We start from the raw sequence: 21659 nt of genomic DNA, 5'->3' as shown, positions 1-21659 counted from the left end.
AGACCATTACTGCACACTGCCAACAATATATGCCTTGCTCTTGGAAAACGGGGCTTAATGCATGTGCGTAAAATGTCGTTAAACATTAGCCTGTGCAGTCTGCACTGGCTAATTAGGGACAACACTTTTCACTTATATTAAATTGTTTGTTTCAATTGAGTCCCTTCTCAAAGAAATTCCAGCATTCGAGCATATTTTTTGTGTCATTTCTACTTCATATACCACTTATATGAAAATGTGTAGACTTAATTCTAGTTTTTGACACAACAACATGTACCCACACTTTCTTACATCAAATTTCCAGGTCTTTAATAATCCAATATAGTGACAGATGTTTGATCTTGCACTTCCAAACCACAGAGTCCAATCTCTAAAGGCATCCAAGGCTAGTTCAATCTGGAAATGTCTTGCATGTCCATCATAGTTTTAAGCGTCAGCATTTATGACCCAGTGAATAGTGTTGTGCTGTTACTGAAACATAATCAACAAAAGACTGATAAATATCGATCAGAAAATGATGCGTCCAACTGGCAATGACAACAACATTTGTGTTGCCGTTTAATTTACAACAACCAATTCCAAATTTTATTTATTGCAGTAAGGATTAGTAAATTATATATAGATAATTGTGTGTGTGTGTTTGTGTGGTGGGGGGAGGTGGTAATAGCTCTGGAGGTTTGGGGAATTTTATAGCTGGGGTGGGGGAAACTCATAGCTCTGGTGGTTTGGGGAATTTCATAGCTGGGGTGGGGGGAAACTCAAAGCTCTGGTGGTTTGGGGAATTTCATAGCTGGGGTGGGGGAAACTCATAGCTCTGGAGGTTTGGGGAATTTCATAGCTGGGGTGAGGGAAACTCATAGCTGTGGATGTTTGGCGAATTTCATAGCTGCAGCAGTGGTAAACTCATAGTTCTGGATGTATGGGGAAATTCATAGCTGGGGTGGGGGGAAACTCATAGCTCTGGAGGGTTGGGGAATTACATAGCTATAGTGGGGGGAAACTTATAGCTCTGGAGGTTTGGGGAATTTCATAGCTGTGTTTGGGGAAAACTCATAGTTCTGTAGGTTTGGGGAAATTCATAGCTGGGGTGGGGGGAAACTCATAGCTCTGGAGGGTTGGGGAATTACATAGCTATAGTGGGGGGAAATTTATAGCTCTGGAGGTTTGGGGAATTTCATAGCTGGGGTGGGGGAAACTCATAGCTCTGGAGGTTTTGGGAATTTCATAGCTGGGGTGGGGGGAGACTCATAGCTCTGGAGGTATGGGGAATTTCATATCTGGGGTGGGGGAAAACTCATAGCTCTGAAGGGTTGGGGAATTTCATAGCTGTGTGGGGAAACTCATAATAATGGAGGTTTGGGGAATTTCATAGCTGGAGTGGGGGGAAGCTCATAGGTCTGGATGTTTGGGGGATTTTATAGCTGAGGTTGAGGGAAACTCATAGCTATATACAGGGATCATATTTTCCCGAAACATCAATCGGTCCGGATTTAAATGGGGAAAAAGTGTCCGAAAATTTATATCCCAAATCATGACAAATTACATTAAAATATATACCATTGATTTTGCTATTCATGAAGATGGTATAATAAATGTACAAATTAAATTGCCTTAGGCATTATTTTTAAACGGAACATACGAGTTTTCTCATTTTGTTTTATCATTTGCTATTTCGTTGACATTGGTTGTTTGTGCGCTGTTTTATCTGACTGTTTTTCATCGTTGTCAATATTATTAGTCTGTGTAAATCTATACAGATGTTTTAAGGCGTTGTCAACTCGATAATAGCTTTCAAACATGCATTGAACCAAACAAATGTCTGTGCGTAGTTTTGTTACTGACAATAACAAAACCAAATAGTTAAGAAATAATTCATGTACGTTATAGTTTGTAGTCGAATAACCCACGGCCGATAGTTAAGATGCGTTGGGATTAAATGATTTGAAACCACGCATCTAAACTTTCGGTCGTCTGTTATTCAACAACAAACAATAAAGAACACGAATTATTTCGATTCTAACACGATTTTTACTGAAGATTTATACAATGTATATTATTTTTCTTGTGTACTATTTTATGTGAAGTTCCGCCCATAAAAATAACTTTCGGCTGTTCTGTTGATCAGATCCGCGACTTTTATTTATTTATTGCCGAATTATTACGCTGGTGGAAAATGTATCGGCATATTTTGTTTAATTACAGCACGTGCTTTCAGTGTATAAGGTCCGCCCACAATTATTGTATAATATCCGATTTTCTTCTTTGTTTATATGACAGTTTACTGTATCATGCATGAAATGCACAATTTCCACGAGGATAACATCGAGGTTTGTATCTCCGAAGTAACTGTCAACGATTTTATCCTGGACGACTACAACTTACGGACCGATTGTGCTAGGTATAAGCCAGTGAAATTATCGATTGATATTGACACGGGGTTATTCACGCGTGACTAATACACAGCCGCGTGAATCTTCGCTGCTTGGGGCCATACTCTGATACTAGTCGGCTGACGTGCAATAATCTTGTCCTGACCAGTTTAGAGACTGCAGCGAATGGTTTATCACACATAATGGAGATAAGAATGTAATTAGGGTGTGCACTGTGTACTCGATTTCATGACATGGGAATTTAAGCAAACAGAATCAGACCGACTGTTCGGGATTTTCAATCGGTCTTTCATGACCTCAATCGGTCTAGGACCGACAAAACCGACAAAAATATGATCCCTGGCTATATAGGTTTGGGGAAATTCATAGCTGGGGATACTCATAGCTCTGGAGGTTTGGGGAATTTCAAATTGGGGTGGGGGGTACTCATACTCAGCAAACACCTGACGTTGAATAGACATCGTATATTGGATGAATTTCGGTCGCAACGTCGGCAACCAAAATAAAACGTTGATTCAACATTTAAGAATGGCGACGTTTAAACAACGTCGGGAAAAGACGTCTTTATGACGTTGTTTTTTTGGTCATAAAATGACTATGTTGAAAAAATGTCTACCCAACTGGCACGTAACGTTCAAATAACCTTACGCTTAAGTTCTATTTAGGTTATGATCACACAGAACGTTGTAACAAAAATCAAACAAGGGCTGTTTGTAAAACATGCATGCTCCCCATATGGGCTCTCCGTTGTAGTGACAGCCATTGTGTGAATATGTTTTTTGTCAATGTGACCTTGACCTTTGACCTAGTGACCTGAAAATCAATAGAGGTCATCTGCCAGTCATGATCAATGTACCTATGAAGTTTCATGATCCTAGCCATAAGCGCTCTTGAGTTATCATCCGGAAACCATTTTACTATTTCGGGTCACCGTGACCTTGACCTTTGACCTAGTGACCTGAATATCAATAGGTGTCATCTGCGAGTCATGATAAATCACCCTATCAAGTTTCATGATCCTAGGAATAAGAGTTTTTCAGTTATCATCCGGAAACCATTTTACTATTTTGGGTCACCATGAACTTGACCTTTGATCTAGTGACCTCAAAATCGATAGGGGTCATCTGAGAGTCATGATCAATGTACCTATGAAGTGTCATGAACCTTGGCATAAGCGTTCTTGAGTTATCATCCGGAAACCATTTTACTATTTCGGGTCACCATGATCTTGACCTTTGACCTAGTGACCTCAAAATCAATAGGGGTCATCTGCGAGTCATGATCAATGTACCTATGAAGTTTCATGATCGTAGCCATTAGCGTTCTTTAGTTATCATCTGGAAACCATTTTACTATTTCAGGTCACCGTGACCTTGACCTTTGATATAGTGACTGAAAATCAATAGGGGTCAACTGCAAGTCATGATCAATCTACCTATCAAGTTTCATGATCCTAGGCATAAGCATTCTTGAGTTATCATCCGGAAACTATTTTACTATTTTGGGTCACTGTGACCTTAACCTTTGACCCAGTGACCTGAAAATCAATAGGGGTCATCTTCGAGTCATGATCAATGTACCTATGAAGTTTCATGATCCTAGGCATAAGCTTCTTGAGTTATCATCCGGAAACCGTTTTACTATTTCAGGTCACCGTGACCTTGACCTTTGACCTAGTGACCTGAAAATCAATAGAGGTCATCTGCCAGCCATAATCAATCTACCTACGAAGTTTCATGATCCTAGGCATAAGCGTTCTTGAGTTATCATCCGGAAACCATTTTACTATTTCGGGTCAATGTGACCTTGATCTTTGACCTAGTGACCTGAAAATCAATAGGGATCATCAATCGATAGGGGTCATCTGCGAGTCATGATCAATCTACCTATCAAGTTTCATGATCCTAGGCATAAGCATTCTTGAGTTATCATCCGTAAACCATTTTACTATTTCGGGTCACCGTGACCTTGACCTTTGACCAAGTGACCTCAAAATCAATACGGGTCATCTGCAAGTATCAATGTACCTATGAAGTTTCATGATCCTAGCCCCAAGCGTTCTAGAGTTATCATCCGGAAACCACCTGGTCGACAGACCGACAGACCGACTTACCAACCGACAGACCGACATATGCAAAGCAATATATCCCCTCTTCTTCGAAGGGGGGCATAAATATCAGTATTCGTAACTTGTGTTGCGAACGTTATCAGGAAACCAAATTTGAACGTTATATTCCTTACGTTCAAAGAACGTTATAACAACGTGTAAAAATCACACAATATAAACATGCACATTAAATTTGTTTTCATAAAGAATTTGACGTTGTTTTTTTTTAGTTTTTTTTTTACAAAATACGCTTATAAGTAGATTTGCATTATGACCCGTTTGTGTATCTTTGAATGTTTGCAAGCGCTATTCTCTTGTTATCTAAAAATAAATCAGCAGATCTCGCTTGTGTGCGCCACTCTATACCTTTGTTCACTGACCTACTGGCTAATTGGATTTTCAAACTGTGTTGTTGTTGAATAAAAACCTTTTTGTTCAATAATAAGAGAAGTTGGAACCTACAATGGACGATAAACAAGAGTTTGCGAGGTAGGTTTTTATTGTTATTTCAGTTTGTAATATTAAAATTGAGGTCATTATGCACTTGCTTAAAATTCAAATTCAGAATTATGGGGAAACTCGTACCATGGAGACTTCGTACCACTTTTGAATATACTACGTTCACTTAATCATTTTTTGGTAGCAGTTTGTTGTTGAAAACATGTTATTTCGTGAAAAATAAATATGTACACTTAATCATCGTTATTTTGAACACTGATAATCCAAATTCACCGTTAATTGAAAAAGAAATAAAATTCAAAATTGTATCTTAACCTCAATTATTAATTTTATTAAATTCTAAAATTGAAATATATAACTATGTAAAATGTAGTTTATAAAAAGTTATTGTTGGGCATGACATGATTAAAATATTGATCTTGTTGGTTAATTTCAAATTTAGTTATGAATTGATACAGTCATAAAATACATTATTAAATTTAAAGATGTTGTAACGCTTTATTATTTTACCATGTATGATAGAAAATTCGGTTTCATATATGTGTATGTTCAAGATGATGCATATATGTGTGTTTTCTCGGTGTTATTCATGCCGTACATGTATGTCTTGATATTTTTTCCGTTTTATTTTTTTTTAAAGATCAGTCTGTCAATCTGATATTTTTTGTACTTCCTGGACAACTGAGTAGACACCCGAACAGATCCGGATTCAAGACAAAAAAAAACAACAATGCGATGATATGTATTCGTATAAATTACATTCATGCAATAAACTTGTGTAGAATAAAGATGAGTTGGTTTTCAACCTCAATATGAAAATTAGATTTAGGTTCGTTTTAGGTTAAATGATAACGTTATTCCGCAACGTTTCGGGAACATTAAGCAAACCATACATTTTAACTTTGCAAAGTGGTTGAATTTTGGGTGCAAAGTGGTTGAAGTTTGGTTGCAAAGTGGTTGTAGAATGGTTGGATTTTGGTCAAAAAATGGTTGAATTTTGGTTGGTTGTAACATGACGTCGAATCGACGTCATAAAATGACGTCTAAAAAAACTTTCATATACAACCAAAATTCAATGGTCTTTCAATGTCATGGTACAACGTCTTTTCAACGTCTATTCAACGTCATATGTTTGCTGGGTAGCTTTGGAGGGTTGATAATTTCGGAGTTGGGGTGGGGGGGAAACTCGTAGCTTTGGAGGGTTTGGAGAATTTCATAGCTGGGGTGGGGGATCTCATAGCTCTGGAGGTTTTGGGAATATCATAGCTGGAGTGGGGGGAGACTCATAGCTCTGGAGGTATGGGCAATTTCATATCTGAGGTGGGGGAAAACTCATAGCTCTGAAGGGTTGGGGAATTTCATAGCTGTGTGGGGGGAAACTCATAATAATTGAGGTTTGGGGAATTTCATAGCTGGAGTGGGGGGAAGCTCATAGGTCTGGATGTTTGGGGGATTTCATAGCTGAGGTTGAGGGAGACTCATAGCTCTGTAGGTTTGGGGAAATTCATAGCTGGGGGTGTTCATAGCTCTGGAGGTTTGGGGAATTTCAAATTGGGGTGGGGGGAACTCATACCCAGCAAACACCTGACGTTGAATAGACATCGAATATTGGTTGAATTTCGGTCCCGCCGTCGGCAACCAAAATAAAACGTTGATTCAACGTTAGAATGGCGACGTTTAAACAATGTCGGAAAAAGACGTCTATAAGACGTTGTTTTTTGGTCATAAAATTACTATGTTGAAAAAATGTCTACCCAACTGGCACGTAACGTTCAAATAACGTTACGCTTAAGTTCTATTTAGGTTATGATCACACAGAACGTTCCCATAACGTTGTAACAAAATTCAAAATATCAGTATTCGTAACTTGTGTTGTGAACGTTATCGGGAAACCAAATTTTAACGTTATATTCCTAACGTTCGCAGAATGTTATAAGAACGTGTAAAAATCACACAATATAAACATGCACATTAAATATGTTTTCATAAAGAATTTGACGTTTTTTTTTTTTTTGTTTTTTTTTTTTTACAAAATACGCTTATAAGTAGATTTGCATTATGACCTGTTTGTGTATCTTTGAATGTTTGCAAGCACTATTCTCTTATCTAAAAATAAATCAGCAGATCTCCCTTGTGTGCGCCACTCAATTCCTTTGTTCACTGACCTACTGGCTAATTGGATTTTCAAACTGTGTTGTTGTTGAATAAAAACCTTTTTGTTCAATAATGAGAGGTTTTGGAATCTACAATGGACGATAAACAAGAGTTTGCGAGGTAGGTTTTTATTGTTATTTCAGTTTGTAATATTAAAATTGAGGTCATTATGCACTTGCTTTAAATTCAAATTCAGAATTATGGGGAAACTCGTACCATAGAGACTTCGTACCACTTTTGAATATACTGCGTTCACTTAATCATTTGTTGGTATCAATTTGTTGTTGAAAAATGTTATTTCGTGAAAAATAAATATGTACACTTAATCATCGTTATTTTGAACACTGATAATCCAAATTCACAGTTAATTGAAAAAGAAATAAAATTCAAAATTGTATCTTAACATCAATTATTAATTTTATTAAATTCTAAAATTGAAATATATAATTATGTAAAATGTAGTTTATAAAAAGTTATTGTTGGGCATGACATTATTAAAATATTGATCTTGTTGGTTAATTTCAAATTTAGTTATGAATTGATATGTAAAATACATTATTAAATTTAAAGATGTTGTAACGCTTTATTATTTTACCATGTATGATAGAAAATTCAGTTTCATATATGTGTATGTTCAAGATGACGCATATATGTGTGTTTTCTCGGTGTTATTCATGCGGTACATGTATGTCTTGTCATTTTTTCTCCGTTTTTTTTTTTTTTTTTAAAGATCAGTCGGTCAATCTGATATTTTTTGTACTTCCTGGACAACTGATTAGACACCCGAACAGATCCAGATTCAACTGGCAACTATATGCTCCACCAAGAATATTTTCGAGGAGCATAAAAATCCCTCATATTGTTCCAAGATATCACTTATCTTCTGACCAAGTTTCATGATGATCTGACAATAAATGTGGCCTCTAGAGTGTTAACAAGGTTTTACTATAGCCCTAGAAGGACAAATGCCCCGTCCCTTGGCAACATGTTTTTTAATCAACGGGAATCATTTTCAAACTCGTCCAAGATGTGATTGGGACCTATTTTCTGACAAAGTTTCATGTAGAAGGTTTCACTATAGCCATATTAGGAACAAGAAATATCTTTTAAAAAGATATACGGCGTTGATTGTGTTCGATGTTTATGAACGATCAAAAGTTATCTCTATGAGATAAAAAGTAGCGGATGCCTTTTTTCTGCGCAGTTCTTAGCTACATCACAAGCAAATCAATTACGGGGTGTTGTGCCAGATTTCGTTGCTTATTTTGCTTTATGTGATATTATTACTCAGATATCTATATTTACAGAATAGAAAAACACAAGAAACATGAAAATAAACGAGTGCATATAGGTCAGCCGGCAATACTCGAATCTTATTTAATTGCATAATTATAGTATAGTGAATTATTGTGCTCATGCTTAATAAACTGGTCTAAATGGATAAATATTTCTAATTGATTTTATCAAAATTGGTCCTTATCATGCAAATGTTGAAAACATATTAAAAATCGATGATTGACATACCACAATAATATCGCCGAATATCTTTATTTAGTATCTTTCTGATCAAAACAGACTTCAAGTGCACGAAGTTTACGAGACGGCATTTATATAAAGATTTCTGCAACTGACCGCAAACTGACCTTGATACCTTGCGGATTGGAATGCAATGCATTAAAGTTAGGTAACAATTCTGCTGCTGAAACGACGGCTTGTTTACGCCAACTGTACACGACCAAGGCAACAGCTGTGCCTAAAATATTGATATATCGACAAAGCGACTAAACGAACTATTTACTCCATCAGACAAAAATAGCATAGATTCCAATTTTTTCCTTCAATGTAAAGATCGCAACCCCTTCTGCGTACTCCGGTGATGAACTGTATATAAACTCTGACTTTCACACACTGGCCGCGAATTGACCCGAAACCTCGCGGGTTGAAAAGCAATGCAAGTAAGTACTAAATATGAGAATATAGCCTTTAGTATAAACGCTTTTGCGCTGGTAATTCTCTGAAAATAAAAGGTGAACGCACAAACTGTATTTATGTCGAAAATTGATTGTTAAACTGTTCTATCTATTGAGCCTTTTCATTAGAGATAAAATTGTTTCATGCAGTAAAACAGTGTTACAAAGACGCGGATATGTTTCCAATGTTCTGGTGTTAAACTCAAATCAGCCAATGGAATAAATGAAGTGTATTCATTCGTACCTAGCCGCCGGAAATTTTATGTGAATATTATTGGACACTTACAAAGGTCAAGTCAGGGTGAAAAGCTGGCTTAATACAGCTTACGCCGAAAAATGCCCCGCCCCCTGGTGGCCATGTTTTTCAAGCAAGCATTACCATTTACAAACTCTTCCAAGATTGGACAATAAATGTGGCCTCTAGAGTGTTAACAAGGCAAATGTTGACGCCACACGCTGCACAACGGACGAAAGGCGATCACAAAATCTTTACAAAATCGTAATGTTATGGCATTTTGGTTCAGTTGTGATTATTTACCTTGAGTTCGTTGGAAAAAAACTTTACCGCAAATTGAATGGAATTGACATTTTTGCTAAATTAATTTCAAATCAAACATGCTGTATCTTTTCTTTATCATGACAGTCCATTAAATTAGTCACTATTGAAACGGTTCTGTACACTGATTAAATGGACAATCAATACAAAACTTGATGTAGTGTACTGGGTGTTTTGAAAACCTGCTTAGAATATCTCCTTACCTATTGTTTATACAGCAATCCTTTGACAAAAGGGATTAACATGTGCAAATACAACTCTCTGCAGATGTGGTCCATAATTACCTTAATACCTTGTTCTGAATGTATTTATTATCGTTGTGTGAATGAATAAACTGGTTATACAGGTTTTTGAAGGTGATATATGTCCAATGATGCGGAAATCAAAATTTCCTCGTGCACAGATTTGTAAGTTTAGTCATTCGACAGGCAAGCAGGGTAGAGCGAAGATTTAAATCGTTTTATTTATTTTCTCAACCACATTTAATTGTGAAATTTGATTTATTTTTGTGTCGTATTGGCGTTGGTAATTTATTAATATGGACAGTCAGGATGAGAGGAGAGATCGCTTCGCCGGCGGGGACAGGGCTGGCACAGTAAATGGACACACGTAGCGACCACGTGGTAGCAGTCAAGAAGGTAGGCCCTCGGGGATAGAGGAGAATTGTTTGACGTGTTTGGTTTACATATAATACGCAGATTGTGAAGAAAAGTATCATTTCTCACGTTTTTCTCTTGTAAAATGTAGTTTAAAGAGGCATGTCCTTTTTTTCGGAAAATCATTGGTGCTAATCCTGATATAATTGACTGTATTGTCGGCGCTTACGCATTACCATTCTTATAATTACCTGAAAAATGTGTATCTGGAAATAACCAATCAGCTTGAAAGCAGATAGATTAGCAGATATTAACGAGTCGGTGCAGGATATGTAAAATAATGGCTGTATTGAAGAATTAAAAGACATCCCTCATGTTGTTAGTCAATCAAGTGTAGCCGTGAATGAAGCCGAAAGCTGGATTTGTGATCAATGAGGACAAGTCAATATAAGTACCAGTTCAGAGGCTAGAATGGGTAGGATTAATCTGGGATAGCCAAATGTTTTCTTTTGAAATTCCCGATAGAAGAATAACTGATTTTAAAAATACTCTTTTAAAGGTATTTTCTTCCATGCCAATGGTTTCGCCAAGGGATATAGCTAGATGTATGGGGGAAATTGTTTCAATGATGCCTGTTATTGGAAGTCTGGCTAGGTAAAGACTAGATATCTTTATTCTGAAATTGTTTATAGACCGTCAATGCATAGAGTTATAGCCCTTGAACCAGATAGCTTATTTATTTCCGAAATTAGATTTTGGTTAGGTCGCATAGATGGCATACAATCAAGGCATTTTAGTAAAACTACATGTGTCGAAGTTTTAAAAGTTTACAGTGATGCAAGTGGGTTTGCCGGTGGGGCTTATATTGTTGATATGTCAGGTTTTATTTTTCACGATATATGGTCAAATGACGATTGCAATAAAAGTTCTACTAATGGAGTAGTTCTAGTTTTACGTGCCTATGGGAATTTTTTAAGGGGGGGGGGGGGCTGTTAAGAGGTTTTCTGACTCTGAATCACGTGTAAAGTTGGCAAAGGTAGGAAGTTCTAAACTTGAGTAACATGATCTAGCACTAAGCATTTTAGTATGTGTTTGAAGATGAATATAGGGCAAGAAATACAATGGGTTCCAAGAGAATTAAACTCCATTGCCAGTATAAGTAAAATGAGCAATACAGATGATTGGTAAATCTCACGAGATTTCTTTGAGTATTTAAATGGTAGCCTGGGTCAGCTTTTGATTGATCGCTTGGCTACTTTTAAAAATGGAAATACTTAAAGATATAATTCAAAATTCTTTGATTTTGAAACAGAAGCAGATTGCTTTACACAGTTTTGGGGTGCAGATTTGAGTTGATTGATGCCCCTATTTATCTCGTAGGAAAAACAATTTTGCACTTTCTAGAATGCAACGCATATGGCGTTTTGGTGGTACACAGATGGCCTAGTGCAGCATTTTGGCCATTCTTATTTGAGACTGGCAATGTACAAATGCACTTTGAGAAGTATATTATTGTGTTTGACAAAGGGCAAACTATTTGTATGAGTAATAACCACTCTGTTTCAGTTCAAGACCTTTTTCAAGAAATGTTCTTGCTATTCGAATTTAACTATACTATATGTCGTTTATATGTGAATTGGTGATATGAATGTTTTGATTGTTTTGCTATACTTATGGTATAGTTGGGATTTTTCACGTGTTTATATGTGTAGAAATGATTCAATGGATGTTGTTTTTGTATAGCCATTAAGTATGTATAGAAACCATGTTGGTCTATGTCCGTTTGCATCTGGTGCTTACGAAGTCGTGTACAGTACACGAGGAATGGAATATTTGCAAAAAAGAAAGCAAAAACAGTACTTGCAAAAAAGAAAGCAAGGGTTAAAAATAATAGTTTTAAAAGTATAATACTTGCAAAAAAGATAGCAAGGGTAATATTTATTTCAAATTGGTAAATACTTGCAAAAAAGAAAGCAAGGGAAACGGTTTTGTTATAGAAAGTCAATTTAAAATGTTGGTGTGTGTGTTTCGTGTCTGTCTGCCTCTGGGGTAGACGCGATTGTGTGTGGCATTTCGTGGGCTCTTGTAATTCTGGTCTGGTTGTGTTTTCTGATGATGGATTTAAAAGGGCCAATTCTGGGCCGATGGTTCGGAGGTGCTTAGTGACCAAAGCGGATGTGTAGAGGCTTTGATTTGAGATTTGTAATGGTTTGTTTGGTTCGTTTTTTGGGGGGTTTTGCGGTTTAGGGACTTTGAATTGAAAGGATGCGATACAAGATTTTTTGAGGATTGTGCTATAATTATTAATTTCAATAGTAAAACGGTTCAATTGTGCAAGGGCGAACAGGTATTGACATTTTGTAAAACAAATGCAGTTTTATGCCCTATCTTCTACTTGAAAAAATGTATCTTGGCAGCAACTATTCTAGATATTGCAATATATGTTTTGTTTAGAAACATAACAAATTGTAAGAAAATGAATAAATACATTTTAGTTGGCTCAAAGCAGATGAGTTACAGTAGACAATTAGATATTTTGCACAACATCTTTCGTGAAATTTGACTTAAACCTAATGTTCAAGGGTTGCATTCATTTCGGTCATGGGAAGCAACTGCTGTTGCAAATAGCGGTGTATCTGATAGTGTTAAAAAAGCATGGGCAGTGGAAGACTGTTGGCGCTTAGGATGGCTACGTGAGAGATTCGGATGAAACACAAACAATTGTTTCTACTCGTTTGGATTTGTAAATATATATGGTACTTAGTGTTGTATGTTGTTAGTTATGCGTTGTTTTTTTTTGCCCCGTTCTTTTTCTGTCGATAAAATACCCTGCTTGTCATGACACCTAAACAAATGTGTTTGTTTTTATTCTAAATGGTTAGATGATAAATAATTTATGTTTGTCATAAAATGTAATGGAATATAAAACATAAATGTATTTATTATCGTTGTGTGAATGAATAAACTGGTTATACAGGTTTTTGAAGGTGATATATGTCCAATGATGCGGAAATCAAGATTTCCTCGTGCACAGATTTGTAAGTTTAGTCATTCGACAGGCAAGCAGGGTAGAGCGAAGACTTGATTTAAATCGTTTTATTTAGTTATGCTCTGTTTGTGTGTTAATGTTAATATTATGTTTTATGTGTTTCAATGAGTTTTATGAGAGCAGACGGATGACTGACTTGAGATAGAAAGGGGCATTTATTCCAGACATTTTACCATTAGATGTACATGGTTTTCTAAAAAGAATACTTAACGTTTACGATATAGTAACAGCTGATTTTTTGTAGATTTCTCTAAAATTAAAGGTTTCAGGAGGTGATGAAGGCACCTAGACACCGGTCTTGACCCATGGGTCCTTATACGTCCCCCTGCCATTAAAAGAAAAATGAAAAATGAGCAGTAGGGTTGCGTATCCCGCTCGCAGTTACACCCTAATCGTTCGTTACCACCGATTATTGTTTGGGGTGTACGTGAAGTCATGTGCACTTCTCTTAATTAATGGTAATGAATAAATCTTGTAATTATCGCAGCTGCTTTTATCAAAACTAATGCTGCACTTTATGTACTTTTTGGAATAGGGGTTGTGGATGGGCATAGGGGGCGTCCTCGGTGCGCTTTGGGCATTGGCGGCGGACGGGCGGTTGTTAGGGCTGTGGCGTCCTTGGTTGGGCTTGTGATTTTGAATTGTGTAGTTAAATTGTGCAGTTGTATGATTTTGAGTTTAGGCTTGACGTCTGATGGGTATTAATAATATTCAATTATTCACATGTAACGCATGAGCATTTTACAATGATACGTATAACGACGTGTTCTACAGAATGGATTTAGTATCGTTTCAGTTCTTAAATATATGAGAAGGATGTCGCAATGTTTACTGACGTCTCGAGACTCTTCAACTGAGCGGTGCCATTGGGGTCGATATCTGTTGCACATTGAACACATACGATCGTCAGAAAATTTGTTTCTTGTATTTATGTGTAGAAAGCCCTGTCAGATACAAACACCCACTCCATGCGTGTGTTTCAAGAAATAAAATACCCTGCTTGTCATGACACCTAAACAAATGTGTTTGTTTTTATAAATGGTTAGATGATAAATAATTTATGTTTGTCATAAAATATAATGGAATATAAAACATAAATCTCATTATTGTTTAGGTCAATACGTTCTTATAAGTATGAAGGACAACAAGAACAATTTTTTTTAGGTTGAAGCAGGTATACATGTATTTGTATAATAAATTTATATAGTCGTATCATTATATCAAATAAATATCTTTAAAATGTTTATGTAAGTTGATTTTCTGCTTTTTCGTTAGAGGTAGTTTTTTAATTATGTGTACTGGTTAAATATTCGAATGTCTACATGAATTTATTAATTATTATAAGATAATGCAGTGATTTTTTTTGCTCAAATTTACAGCCGATTTTCAGCTGTTTCCCAATCGCAAAAATAAACGTTTTTTCTCAAAAATCTGACCAAAATTTCCCAAAAAAAGCCCAACTTCCAAAAAAAAAAAATTTTTTTTTTTTTTTTTTTTTTTTTAGAAAGAAGTCTCATATAACTTAATTATGATTTCTTAATTCCAACTTAATTTTTTAAACATCTTACAAAATATATAACTTGAATTTAGTCATTTTTGTCCATAAATCATTCCCAAACTTGCCACTTTTATTAATTAAAAAAAATCCCAATTTGACCAGACTCCTTTTCTAGGAAACTCCCTGAACATGCACTTAAAAACAATATCACTTCTGTTACTTATAATCCTATTTATAATGCTTAATTTTTCTCAATTTCATGGTTTATCGCGCTATTTTTCCCAATTTCACGGTTAATCGCGCTAATTTTCCCAATTCAAATGGCACAGGCTGTAATAAATTAAAGCAAAAAAAATCACTGTAATGTTAAACAAATCAATCATAAGAACAATTTTAAAACAAGAATCCGTCGGAGACTGGTGATGCTCCCCAAAGGTTGTTTTTTGTCACAATATTGCACTATATATTCAGATAAAAGGAAACGTCTTGAGGGGCATAACCTCAGGGGTCTAGCTAGGCTAAAAATTTAGGGAGAAGTCACTTCTCCCTAAAGCCAAAATAGGGAGAATTGGTAACATTTTTGGGAGAAATGGTACATTTGCGTCATAGATCTTAGTTTAACGTATATTTTGCAGCAACTTAACGGATAAGTGGTTTCTGTTCAGCTTTCAATCAACTCTACACTTGTTTTATACAAGACATTTTAAGTGTATAAAACCAACATTTTCCTTATTTGTAATTGATTGTTGATTATGATTGTACTTTAAATTACTTTTTTTTCCTGAACAGGTGTATCAAATAAACTTCAATTGTAACAAGCCAGTTATGTTCAGAATCTTTTTACTTCCTTGTTAATTTTAAGCAATTCAACATTAAATCAAATTCATATTTTGTTACAAATATTTGTTTTAAATAAAAAATTAATTTAAAATCTCAGTTTACAGCAGAGATTTCAAATCTGACCTGTAATGAGCGCCATATGTATTGCCAGTGCTATGTTACATCTTCCCATTTGATCATTTCCTAGTTATTGTTTTAATTGGCCATTTAACATTGCTGAATCATAATTATTGGTAGCAAGCAGAAGGCAATTAATCAAGGCATCATCTATTAACAATTTCAAGAAGTCTAAAAAAGCTCCAGACTGTTCTTTTGAATGTTCAACTTTGCATGACCTGTAAATGGGGCAACTTATGGCTGAGAATCCTCATGTGTCCAATTCTCCACATCATATTGATTTTAATTTGTCAATGTTTGGGACAAAGTAAATCATTAAAAGGAGTAGAAGTCACTTCACCTTCATGAAATTAATGTGCGAAGTGAAGATTAATTGGGCGAAGAAATCGCCCACTTCGCCCACTCGTGAGACCCCTGTAACTTTGGACAAAATAATACGATGGATGGTTTAGCAACTTAAAAATTTCAAAGGGCCATAACTCTCTTAATAACTCATCTAACCAGAACCCACAAATAACATGCGCATCTCCTCAAGGTAGTTAAGCTTCCCATAAAGTTTCATTGAATTCTGGTCATTAGTTGCTGAAAAAAAAAGCCCGGACAAGAATTGCACTATATGTACAGTTAATGGAAAATTTCAAAGGGCCATAACTCTGTGAAAAATCATCCGACCAGAACCGGCTGGTAATATGCACATCTCCTCTTGGTAGTTAAGCTTCCCGTAAAGTTTCATTGAATTCCGGTCATTTATTGCTGAGAAATAGTCCGGACAAAAATTGTGCACGGACGGATGAACACACGCACGGACAGACGAAGCGGCGACTATATGCTCCCCCAAAAAAATTGGGGGAGCATAACTAGATGCACAATATTTGACAATGAAATTACTAAGGATGCTCCTCCAAACAATTCCTAAATGCAAGTGTATTACAAGATGACATTATTATCTGAATTTAACTATACTTAAGTAGTCTTAGGTTTTACAAAAGATTTTTTATGCTAACTAATTGAAAATGCAATTGCCTAACATATACAAACATCAGGTAATTGTCTTAATTGAAATCTCTTTAGGCTGAGTTTTCTGTGACCTTGTTACCCTACGTAACTGTCATTTGAATTGATTATTTATTGTTACATCAACATACAGCATTATAATAACGGTAGATTTATTGCCTATACAATATGCTATCACTTGCATATAATATACAACAGGAAAAATTCCAGAGGTTACGACCATGCACTCTAATGTGCCATTTTTACCAATGAATTTGAATACAAAATTTACCGCCTGTAGGACTGAAATTTTTCGAAGTAGAAAACGTGCAATCTACAAACAGTCATCAAATTTACATTCACATGTTATTTGATTCACTTTTTACTTCTGGGAAGTATAGAGTATAACAAGAGCTGTCAGAGGTCATCGGGCTCGACTATTCGAGTGCTTGACAGTATAAAAAAAGCCATCATGGGAAAATTGTTCATATTCAATAATTTAATAGACGATCTTTCAAAATTAAAAAAAGGGAAAAAAATACTTTCTTTGTTGTTTTTTTTTGGGGGGTGGGGGGGGGGGGGTTGAGAGGGGGGTATAATGTGGGGTGTGGTCATTTATTAGATGATCTTTCAAAAATAAAAAAAGGAAAAAAAAATGTGGGGGGAGGGGGGGGGCAGGGATTCTGGGTTGGATCGATGAGTATTGTTTGGGTGGAATCCATTGTGGTATTCAGGTAAGTGTTGTTTTGTCAAAGTATTAACACAATCTGATCATAAATAAAGAAGTTAAGGCAATGTAACTAAAGTAATATGCATATTATAATGGAAAAAGGGCCATAATTCTTACAAATTGCTTGATACAGTTGTCTGCTCTTGTTTATAGATTAGGGTCATGTTGGTAAAGAAGTTTGCAAAATATGAAAGCAATATGTCAAGGGACATTGAAAATATTTGAGGTGGGACACAAACTTTAACATATATTTATCAATAATATGCATATTCTAAGTGGAAAAGGGGCCATAATTATTACAAAATGCTTGATAGAGTTGTCTGCTCTTGTTTATAGGTTGGGGTCATGTTGGTAAAGAAGTATGCAAAATATGAAAGCAATATGTCAAGGGACATTGAAAATATTTGGGGTAGTACGCAAACTTTAACATTTGCTGCATATTCTAAGTGGAAAAGGGGCCATTATTATTACAAAATGCTTGATATAGTTGTCTGCTCTTGTTTATAGGTTGGGGTCATGTTGGTAAAATAGTATGCAAAATATGAAAGCAATATGTCAAAGGACATTGAAAATATTTGGGGTAGTACGCAAACTTTAACATTTGCACGCCAAAGCAAACGCCGACGCCGGGGTGAGTAGGATAGCTCCACTATATATATTTTTTATAAACATAGTCGAGCTAAAAAGGGCGTTTTGCAATGATGGCCAGCATGAAAGAATTAAATCTCTAATACAAAGGCTTGAGAGTAAGAACAGTTTCATACTCAACTCTTGAAATCAATTCAGTTTGTGTGAACCCCTAAATAATTAGGAGATTGCCAGCGCCATGCAGAGGGTTTGTACGTAGAGGCTGTGTTCTCATATTTAGTAATTACTACTATATTGCATTCTGTGCACTGGTATATTTTAGCACACATAATTATTGTTATTCTCTATCCTGATATAGTCTTTGAAAAAATAATACAAATTGTTTTCCAAATTTAACGTTAAAACAGTAAATGTATAAAGCTTCAAACAAGCCAGCGGTCCAGCTGTGGAATTAGTCTTTTCCCAGGCCCTTATTGTGTGGGGCTGCACCACGCCGCCAATCTGAAGGCCCATTTTGCCCTTTTCAAAGGTAAAAGTTTCCATGCGCCCTTATTGATAACATCTTAACTGCCTCTTGACCAAACATCTCAACTGAATAGTATCAGAGTACTGATGGCTTCAAGGAAGAGAAAATGCGTGCTTTTGTGAATTAGTCATGCGTGAATAACACGGTGTCAATATCGATCGATAATCTCAGAGGCTTTGTGGCTTGGTTATCCCAAGGACAATAATCGGTCCGTAATGTGTATTACTCCTCCACGATAAAATCGTGGAAAGTTACTTAGCAGACTAATGATGAAAACTGACTGTAATCCTCGCGGAAATTGTGCATTTCATGCATAATACAGTATTGACAAAACATTTATTTTTACATGTAATTTAATTCGAATAAAACAAGCTGTATCTTTATCTGTATGGTCTTTTAGATAAGTAATTATTGAAACAATTATTTTACTGTACAGTAATTAAACAAAATCATATTGAATGTGAATCACCAATTTATTCCGACATATCAGACAACTTATTATTTTGAAAGGTATTTATTAACATTTAACTATCACATAATTTCGCAACTTGAGGATTTACAACTATGAAGGTTGTTCTCTTGCTCTAAATTCATCATTTGAGTAAATAAATTCCATAACTCAGAGCAATATATGAGGATTTATGATTTTTCATTGCTATGCGCACCTGTCGCTTACATCATTTTAAAAAGATGGTGGACAATATAGAAAAGAAACTGTGACTCTCTTCAAAAATGACAAACAACAAGCAAGTAAAGATGGACATGATAACTTTATTGGGGATTCATTAAATGCCCGTCATAACTAACAATGCATGAACGTTTTAGATACAAACAACATGATATATTTATTAGTAATCTACACAGTTGATGTACCGGTATGTCGCCGAAACAAATGTTTGTAAATTGGCGTTTATTTTACTAGCAAAGTGAAAACATCTGACAAGATTATCGTTAGCAAATGGTATAAGACAAACATGGTTTCATTTATATGTTAGTGGATCTGTGTATAATCTGATTCATATGCATATGTTACTTTATTATGTTTTTCATACTGTACAGTTTACTGAAACAGCATGGAACTGAAATGGAAGACATCACAAGGTTATTATATTTATATTAAAAAGTAAGTTAAATACATCAATTACACTTTAGTGTGTTTGTTTATATTTTTATGTTTTTCCAACAATTGCCACTGATGCAATTAATGTTCCTCCCAAAACCATGTTTTCACAGAACTTTTTGTGTTTTTTTTCTCCCCAAAGTGCACCTTAAAATGCCTTTTTAAATGTACAATGTACTGCTCCATGCCCCTTTGCCCTCCTGTGAAAAACACTAGGAATGGTTACCTCACTTAAATGCATTGCATTCTAGCAAGCAAGGTATCAAGAGCAGTCACAGTCAGTTACAGAATCATTATATAAATGCTTTCGCATTTACTAAGTGAACTTTAAATTTGTTTGACGATAAATATCATAAATGAAGATATTCAGCATAATTATTATGGTATGTCACTCATAGATTCTTAATGTGTTTTCAACAATTCTATGATAAGTAACAGTTTTGATTAATTTAATTAGAAATATTCCACTATAAAGATCAATTTATTAAGCATGAGCATGATGATTCACAATACAAAATTCAATTGAAACAAATAACAATATCCGACAAACCACTAAAACAGGTCTTTATAAATATTTCAAATATGTACAGATGATTTGTGTGTGGCTGGTTGTGTAGTATGTTTTCATTTATGTTCATTCTTTTTGTGTTTTTCTATTCTGTTTTTTAAAGATATATGGTAAAAAATATAAGCGAAATAAGCCACGAAATCAGGCGCAATTGAATTGCCTATGATGCAGCTAAGAACTGCGCATAAAAGGCATTGTCTATCTTTGATTTCATTGACACAACTTTTTTTACTTTCATCAACACCAACAATAATCAATGCCATTTATCTTAGATCTTTTTAAAAAGATATTTCTTGTTTAATCTATGACATTTTTAATTGACATTTTGCCAAACAAGTAAACACATATATCGTTGCATAGTCTAAGTTCGTGGATAGTGTAAGTGCGTGGATTGTCAGTTTGGAATAACTACACGCGCTAGATTTTGACATCCTGGAGACGAAAACCGGAATTGTGTATTGCAAACTATCTTTTTACAACTGAGAACAAAATATTTGGATGAAATGCGTTCTAAACAGGCAAACAAATTGAATAATGGCCATAAGTGTATTTTACCTCCATTTTCATAATGCACAAATTTCCTTTGCCAAAAAAATCCGTAACAAAATACATTAAACCTATTTTGTTTATATACAGCGCTCTATTGACACTGTATGTACACAGCCTCATACTCGATTTTTAAATGCTTTTTAGGCAACGTAAAATAAGAAGTGTTTTACGGTAACTGGTTCCTTATGCCTTTTTATTTAATGTACACATTTGGTTAGGGTGTGGCTATGATATTCATTACAGAAAAAATCATTTTTAATGATAAATAATCAAATTATAACGAAAAATCAACTTTTCTGAAGAAAAAAAAATCACTATCAAAGGTATTTTACTCAAAATGACCCGAAAGCGAGGTGCATCGCTTTGAACAGCAATACCATCATCAGTTGTGCACGAACTCAGTCTTATTCAAAGCAGAAATTAATTTACTTCTGGAAATGTACATATCTTGCCAGATTTCTGCAAATGCAAGGAAATTTATTTCTGCGTTGCATTTATAAGACCGAGTTTGTGAAAATCGCTGTACACTTGATGAAGTTATGCCTGTTTTCGGGTGATCTTGAGTTGGATACCTTATTATAATATATTATATATATATATATATATTTATTTGATAGTGATTTTTTTTTCAGAAAGTTGATTTTTCGTTATATTTTGATTATTTATCATTCAAAATTATGTTTTCACTAATAAATATCATAGCCACAAGCTAACTACCTGTGTTAATTTACAGGCCAATCCAACTCCATTGAAACATTAAATATTTCATTTAATAATGTTCTTTATAAATGTTCAATGTTCAGTTACATGTATTTTTTTATTGTTTGCATTCATGTATTAAAAAATGTT

At 35.1% G+C, this 21659-nt stretch overlaps 1 protein-coding gene across 4 annotated transcripts in view; it reads right to left on the bottom strand.

Annotated features, from left to right (window-relative positions):
• LOC127874357 (solute carrier family 12 member 6-like) overlaps positions 1-21659 on the bottom strand; it is a 177653-nt gene that overhangs the window by 154418 nt on the left and 1576 nt on the right. For all 4 annotated transcript variants that reach the window (XM_052418619.1, XM_052418620.1, XM_052418618.1 and 1 more), the window contains exon 2: positions 292-471. The gene's annotated coding sequence lies outside the window, so the exon portion shown is untranslated. The remainder of the gene's footprint in view (positions 1-291; positions 472-21659) is intronic.

This window comes from Dreissena polymorpha, chromosome 3, assembly GCF_020536995.1.
Source record: "Dreissena polymorpha isolate Duluth1 chromosome 3, UMN_Dpol_1.0, whole genome shotgun sequence".
Lineage (NCBI taxonomy): Eukaryota > Metazoa > Mollusca > Bivalvia > Myida > Dreissenidae > Dreissena > Dreissena polymorpha.
Note: the sequence above shows the minus strand (reverse complement) of the source record. Positions and strands in the feature narration are given on the sequence as shown.